Raw genomic sequence first — 7,644 nt, 5'->3', positions numbered from 1 at the left:
GAGCCATAATAATAAATCTCGGATGACAACACTTTCTCAAAACAATCATAATATGATATAACAAGATGATATCTCGCTAGCCCTTTCTGAGACCGCAAAACATAAATGCAGAGCACCTTTAAAGATCAAGGACTGACTAGACATTGTAATTCATGGTAAAAGAGATCTAGTCAAGTCATACTCAATGTAAACTAACAGTAATGAATGCAAATGACAGCGGTGCTCTCCAACTGGTGCTTTTTAATAAGAGGATGATGATGCAGCATAAAAGTAAATAGATAGGCCCTTCGCAGACATGGAAGATACAGACAGCCCTAGTTGATACATGAGCTATTCGAGCATATAGACAAAACTGGATATTTATTTGAAGGTTTAGAGTTTGGCACATACAAATTTACTTGGAACGGCAGGTAGATACCGTGTATAGGTAGGTATAGTGGACTCATATGGAATAACTTTGGGGTTTAAGGGATTGGATGCACAAGCAGTATTCCCGCTTAGTACAGGTGAAGGCTAGCAAGAGACTGGGAAGCGACCAGCTAGAGAGCAACAATAGTCATGAACATGCATTAAAATTAATGAACACCGAATGCAAGCATGAGTAGGATATAATCCACCATGAACATAAATATTGTGAAGGCTATGTTGATTTTGTTTCAACTACATGCGTGAACATGTGCCAAGTCAAGTCACTTAAATCATTCAGAGGAGGATATCACCCTATCATACCACATCATAACCATTTTAATAGCATGTTGGCACGCAAGGTAAACCATTATAACTCATAGCTAATCAAGCATGGCACAAGAAACTATGATCTCTAGTTGTCATTGCAAACATGTTTATTCATAATAGGCTGAATCAGGAATGATGAACTAATCATATTTACAAAAAACAAAGAGGCCGAGTTCATACCAGCTTTTCTCATCTCAGCCAGTCCATCATATATCGTCATAATTGCCTTTCACTTGCACGACTGAATAGTGTGAATAATAATAATAGTGCACGTGCATTGGACTAAGCTGGAATCTGCAAGCATTCAATAAACAGGAGAAGACAAGGCGATGTGGGTTCTTTTGTCAGATAAACAGTAATGCATATAAGAGCCATTTCAACAATTTAATTATGGTCTTCTCCTATCGACCCCCAAAGAAAAGAAAACAAATAAAACTATTTACACGGGAAAGCTCCCAACAAGCAAAAGAAGAACAGGAAATCTTTTTGGGTTTTCTTTTTAATTACTACTACAAGCATGGAAAGTAAACTAGTAAAAGTTACAAGTAATGTTTTTGGTTTTTCTTAAGGTTTATTAAACACACAAGAAGAAAGCATAAAAAGGAAATTAAACTAGCATGGATGATTCAATGAAAAAGTATGAGCACTGACAGCTAGCAATGAGTGTGTGAGTATAAATGTAATGTCGGTGGGAAATACGTACTCCCCCAAGCTTAGGCTTTTGGCCTAAGTTGGTCTATGGCCATGGCTGGCCTGGCGGATATCCATAATAATAGTTGGGGTCGTACTGCGATGAGGAAGAAGAGGGCTCCGATTGCCACTGGCTGGCAATCATCTTAGGATCTCACTGGTAATTAGACTGTCGTGAGGGATCAAATTATGGTTCCGGCTCTGGCTCCTCGGCTGGTGCAGAGTTCCGGTAGGCTTGAATAGCCGTCAACGTAACAAGGTACGTGCCTGAAGATAGATCAAACAAAGAAGGAGCATGCAGGGTAATAGTCTCAGGATGATGTTTATTAAAGAACAATTGATATTTAAGCTCTCCTGCCCTATTCTTAACAATAAAATCATGTGCCACCATACTTTTATAATCTAGATAAACACGGGACAACACCTTTTCTTCCTTCTTAGCATGCCTAATAGGTATGTTAAAATGTGCAACTAGGCGTGAGGCATAGATGCCTCCAAAGATGGGGCCCTTGGTACGGTTCAGACTTAACCGTTTAGCAATAATACCGCCCATGCTAAAAGTGTTATCACTGTATAAATCTTGAAGCTAAATAATAATATCAGGGATGCTAAGGTTTCCACAGTTTCCACGACCGATTAAGCAACGACTAGCAAATAATGCAAAGTAACGTAAAACAGGAAAATGTATGCTAGTGATTCGTGCATCGGAAACTTTCCTAGTTTCCCCTATAGTGATAGTATCAATAAAACCCTCCACATCATCACGGTGTGGTTCGTCTATCTTGCCCTCAAAAGGGACTAGAAAAATCCGACAAAAATCATAAAGTGACATCTCCTTATGCTCATCATATAATTGAAACTCCACCGTAGGTGGTGAATTCCTAGAATGAAAATGAAAGTTTTGCACAAAGGTATTTGTGAGCAAGAGATATTGATCGCATTGGTCATGGAAGAAAGCGGTGAGGCCTGCATTATGAGCCAATTCATGAAAATCTTCATAAATCCCGGCTGCTCTCAAGAATTCATTGGAAGGCCATTCACACGCCTGAATCTCCGCGGTGCGCGGCAAATTATACTTAGGCTTTGGTGCCTTTTGCTTCGAGCTTTGGCTCGATGAGCCCCTCAATAGTCTCCTCATCATTTTTTGAAAAATTCTGAAAATTTTAGTAACTTCAAAATAAAGTAAACCAAACTCAATAATATTGATAGCAACTACTCCTACAAGTGCCTAGGGCCTATATCATGCATCAAAACTACTTTTGACCATATAAATTTGACATGCAAGCTCAAGAACAGGGTCACCTAAGTAGCAAAAATTTGCAATGAATAAAGCACTAGAACAAACACTAATTGGACCAATGGAGGAGTCACATACCAAGGAACAATTCCCCAAGCAGTTTTGTAAGAGGTGCTTTGAGCAAGGAGATCGAAAATGGCAGCAAAGTGAGCTAGAACTCATGCTTGAGCTGGATATTCGTGTTTGGGGGAGGAAGATGAACTGTGTGGCTGAAAGAATAAGTGGAGGAGGGCCACCGTAGGCCCACGATGTAGGGGGGCACGCCCTCCACCCTCGTGGGCAGGTGGTTGACCCCCCCTGGTGTGTTCTCAATTCCATAAATCCTCAAATATTCTAGAAAAAATCATATTTAAATTTCAGGGCATTTGGAGAACTTTTATTTTCGAGGTATTTTATATTGCACGGATAACAGATAACAGACAGAAAAAATATTTATTTTTACTTTATTTAATATAAATAACAGAAAGTAAAAGTGGGGTACAGAAGGTTGTGCCTTCTAGTTTCATCCATCTCATGATCATCAAAAGGAATCCACTAACAAGGTTGATCAAGTCTTGTTAATGAACTCATTCTGAATAACATGGAACCAGAGAAATTTTGAATAATACTATGTTACTTCAACGGGGATATGCGCATCCCCAATAATAAGAATATCACATTTCTTCTTGACAGTAGGAAGAGGAAATTTAAAACCTCCAAATATAATCGATGGAATTTTTCCAATAGAGTTGATACTATGAACTTGAGGTTGTTTCCTCGGAAAGTGTACCGTGTGCTCATTACCATTAACATGAAAAGTGACATTGCCTTTAGTGCAATCAATAACAGCCCCTGCAGTATTCAAAAAGGGTCTTCCAAGAATAATAGACATACTATCGTCCTCGGGAATATCAAGAATAACAAAGTCCGTTAAAGTAGTAATGTTTGCAACTACAACAGGCACATCCTCACAAATACCGACAGGTATAGCAGTTGATTTATCAGCCATTTGCAAAGTTATTTTAGTAGGTGTCAACTTATTCAAATCAAGTCTATGATATAAAGAGAGAGGCATAACACTAACACCGGCTCCAAGATCACATAAAGCAGTTTTAACATAGTTTCTTTTAATGGAGCATGGTATAGTTGGTACACCGGGATCTCCGAGTTTCTTTGGTATTCCACCCTTAAAAGTATAATTAGCAAGCATGGTGGAAATTTCAGCTTCCGGTATCTTTATTTTATTTGTAATGATATCCTTCATATACTTAGCATAAGGATTGGTTTTGAGCATATCAGTTAATCGCATACGCAAAAAGATAGGTCTAATCATTTCAGCAAAGCGCTTAAAATCCTCATCATCCTTTTTCTTGGATGGTTTGGGAGGAAAAGGCATGGGTTTCTGAACCCAAGGCTCTCTTTATTTACCATGTTTCCTAGCAACAAAGTCTTTCTTATCATAACATTGATTCTTTGATTGTGGGTTATCAAGATCAACAGCAGGTTCAATTTCTACATCATTATCATTACTAGGTTGAGCATCATCATGAACATTATTATTAATATTATCACTAGTTTCAGGTTCATTACCAGATTGAGTTTCAGCATCAGAAATAGAAATATCATTTGGATTCTCAGGTGTTTCAACAATAGGATCACTAGAAGCATGCGCAGTATTATCATTTTTATTTTTCTTCTTTTTAGAAGAACTAGGTGCATCTATATTATTTCTCTGAGAATCTTGCTCAATTATCTTAGGGTGGCCTTCAGGGTACAAAGGTTCCTGAGTCATTCTACCAGTTCTAGTAGCCACTCTAACAGCATTATCATTATCTTTACTATTCAATTCATTGAGCAAATCATTTTGAGCTTTAAGTACTTGTTCTACTTGAGTGGTAACCATAGAAGCATGTTTACTAATAATTTTAAGTTCACCTTTAACATTAGCCATATAATCACCCAAGTGTTCAAGCATATATGAATTATTTTTCAATTTTCTACCAAAATAAGCATTAAAGTCTTCTTGCTTAGCCATAAATTTATCAAACTCATCTAAGCATGGGCTAGCAAATTTAGTAAATGGGATTTCAGCTTTATCATATCTGTAGAGAGAATTTACCTTCACTACCTATGTCGGGTTATCAAGACCACGAGTTTCTTCAATAGGAGAAGGATTTAGATTATATGCTTCTTCAACAGGCGGTAAATTAAGACCATGTATTTCTTCAATAGGAGGTAAATCCTTAACATCTTCAGCTTTAATACCTTTTTCTTTCATAGATTTCTTTGCCGCTTGCATATCTTCAGGACTGAGAAATAGAATACCCCTCTTCTTCGGAGTTGGTTTAGGAATAGGCTCAGGAATTGGCTCCGGAGGTGTCCAATTATTTTCATTTGTCAACATATTGTTCAATAGAATTTCAGCTTCATCCGGTGTTCTTTCCTTGAAAATAGAATGAGCACAACTATCCAGGTAATCTCTGGAGGCATCGGTTAGTCCATTATAAAAGATATCAAGTATTTCATTTTTCTTAAGAGGATGATCAGGCAAAGCATTAAGTAATTGGAGAAGCCTCCCCCAAGCTTGTGGGAGACTCTCTTCTTCAATTTGCACAAAATTATATATATCCCTTAAAGCAGCTTGTTTCTTATGAGCAGGGAAATATTTAGCAGAGAAGTAACAAATCATATCCTGGGGACTACGCACACAACCAGGATCAAGAGAATTAAACCATATCTTAGCATCACCCTTCAATGAGAACGGAAATATTTTAAGAATGTAAAAGTAGCGAGTTCTCTCATCTCTAGTGAACAGGGTGGCTATATCATTTAATTTAGTAAGATGTGCCACAACAGTTTCAGATTCATAACCATGAAAAGGGTCAGATTCAACCAAAGTAATTATATCAGGATCAACAGAGAATTCATAATCCTTATCAGTAACAAAGATAGGTGAAGTAGCAAAAGCAGGGTCAGGTTTCATTCTAGCACTTAGAGATTGCTTACTCCATTTAGCTAATAACCTTTTAAGTTCAGTTCTATTTTGGCACGCTAAAATAGCTAAGGAAGCATCTTGATCAAAAACATAACCCTTAGGAATGGCAAGTGGTTCTTCATAATCACTTTCATCAGTATCATCAGATTCAATATTTTCAATTTCTCTAGCCCTAGCAAGTTGTTCATCAAGAAAAGCACTAAGTGGCATAGTAGTATCAGGCATAGAGGTAGTTTCATCATAAGTATCATGCATAGCAGAAGTAGCATCATCAATACCATGTGACTTATCAGAACGAATAGTAGAAACAGGTGTAGGTGTCGCAAGCTTACTCAAAACAGAATGTGAATCAAGTGTAGAGCTAGATGGCAGTTCCTTACCTCCCCTCGTAGTTGAGGGATAGATCTTGGTTTTTGGATCTCTCAAGTTCTTCATAATGATAGGCACATATATATCCCAAGTGACTCAAAGAATAGAGCTATGTTCCCCAGCAACAGCGCAAGAAAATAGTCTTGATAACCCACAAGTATAGGGGATCGCAACAGTTTTCGAGGGTACAGTATTCAACCCAAATTTATTAATTCGACACAAGGGGAGCCAAAGAATACTCTCAAGTATTAGCAGTTGAGTTGTCAATTCAACCACACCTGGAAACTTAATATCTGCAGCAAAGTGTTTAGTAGCAAAGTAATATGATAGTAGTGGTAACGATAGCAAAAGGTAACAGTAGTAAAAGTGATGTTTTTGGTATTTTGTAGTGATGATAGCAATAGCAACGGGAAAGTAAATAAGCGAAGAACAATATATGGAAAGCTCGTAGGCAATGGATCGGCGATAGAGAATTATGCCGGATGCGGTTCATCATGTAACAGTCATAACCTAGGGTGACACAGAACTAGCTCCAGTTCATTGATATAATGTAGGCATGTATTCCAAACATAGTCATATGTGCTTATGGAAAAGAACTTGCATGACATCTTTTGTCCTACCCTCCCGTGGCAGCGGGGTCCTTACGGAAACTAAGGGATATTAAGGCCTCCTTTTAATAGAGAACCGGAAGAAAGCATTAACACATAGTGAATACATGAACTCCTCAAACTACGGTCATCACCGGTAAGTATCCCAATTATTGTCACTTCGGGGTTAACGGATCATAACACATAATAGGTGACTATAGACTTGCAAGATAGGATCAAGAACACTCATATATTGATGAAAACATAATAGGTTCAGATCTGAAATCATGGCACTCGGGGAGTCTTTGTGCGAGCCGTATGCGGTGAGAGTCGCACGTACGGTAAGGAGGGGGGAGCTATTTCCCTTGGCACCTTAGAGTCCTCAGACGATGAACAGAGCACTAGATGCCCTAATCTACTCCTATGCTAAGTGTCTTTGTTTGGTTTGATTTCTTGTGAAAGCGGCTAGCCCCATCACTAAAGCATGCCTGTTCCATATGAAAGGTGATGTAGGTAGGGCTGGAATAGCTTATGGGGCTGGAGTCAAAGGAGCTTTCATAGACATACAAATCATAATAGAAAGAGCAGGCCTGCGAGCAGCGAGTGCCCTTTGTAAGTTGCGAGCCTGCCTTACCACCCCCCCCCCTTCTTTTTTGAATTAGAAAGAAGGGGATGAATTAGAAAGAAAGAGCCCTAGTGACAAGCATTAAGCATAGAAAAGTCATAGCAACATCAATCTCAGAACATAGTGGACACTAGGGATCAAACCCTAACAAAACTAACTCGATTACATGATAGATCCCATCTAACCCATCACCGTCCAGCAAGCCTACGATGGAATTACTCACGCACGGCAATGACCATCATGAAATTGGTGATGGAGGATGGTTGATGATGACGATGGCGACGGATTCCCCTCTCCGGAGCCCCGAACGGACTCCAGATCAGCCCTCCCGAGAGGTTTTAGGGCTTGGCGGCGGCTTCGTATCGTA

This window comes from Triticum urartu, chromosome 1 (assembly GCF_003073215.2).
Source record: "Triticum urartu cultivar G1812 chromosome 1, Tu2.1, whole genome shotgun sequence".
NCBI lineage: Eukaryota > Viridiplantae > Streptophyta > Magnoliopsida > Poales > Poaceae > Triticum > Triticum urartu.
This window is presented reverse-complemented; position numbering follows the sequence as displayed.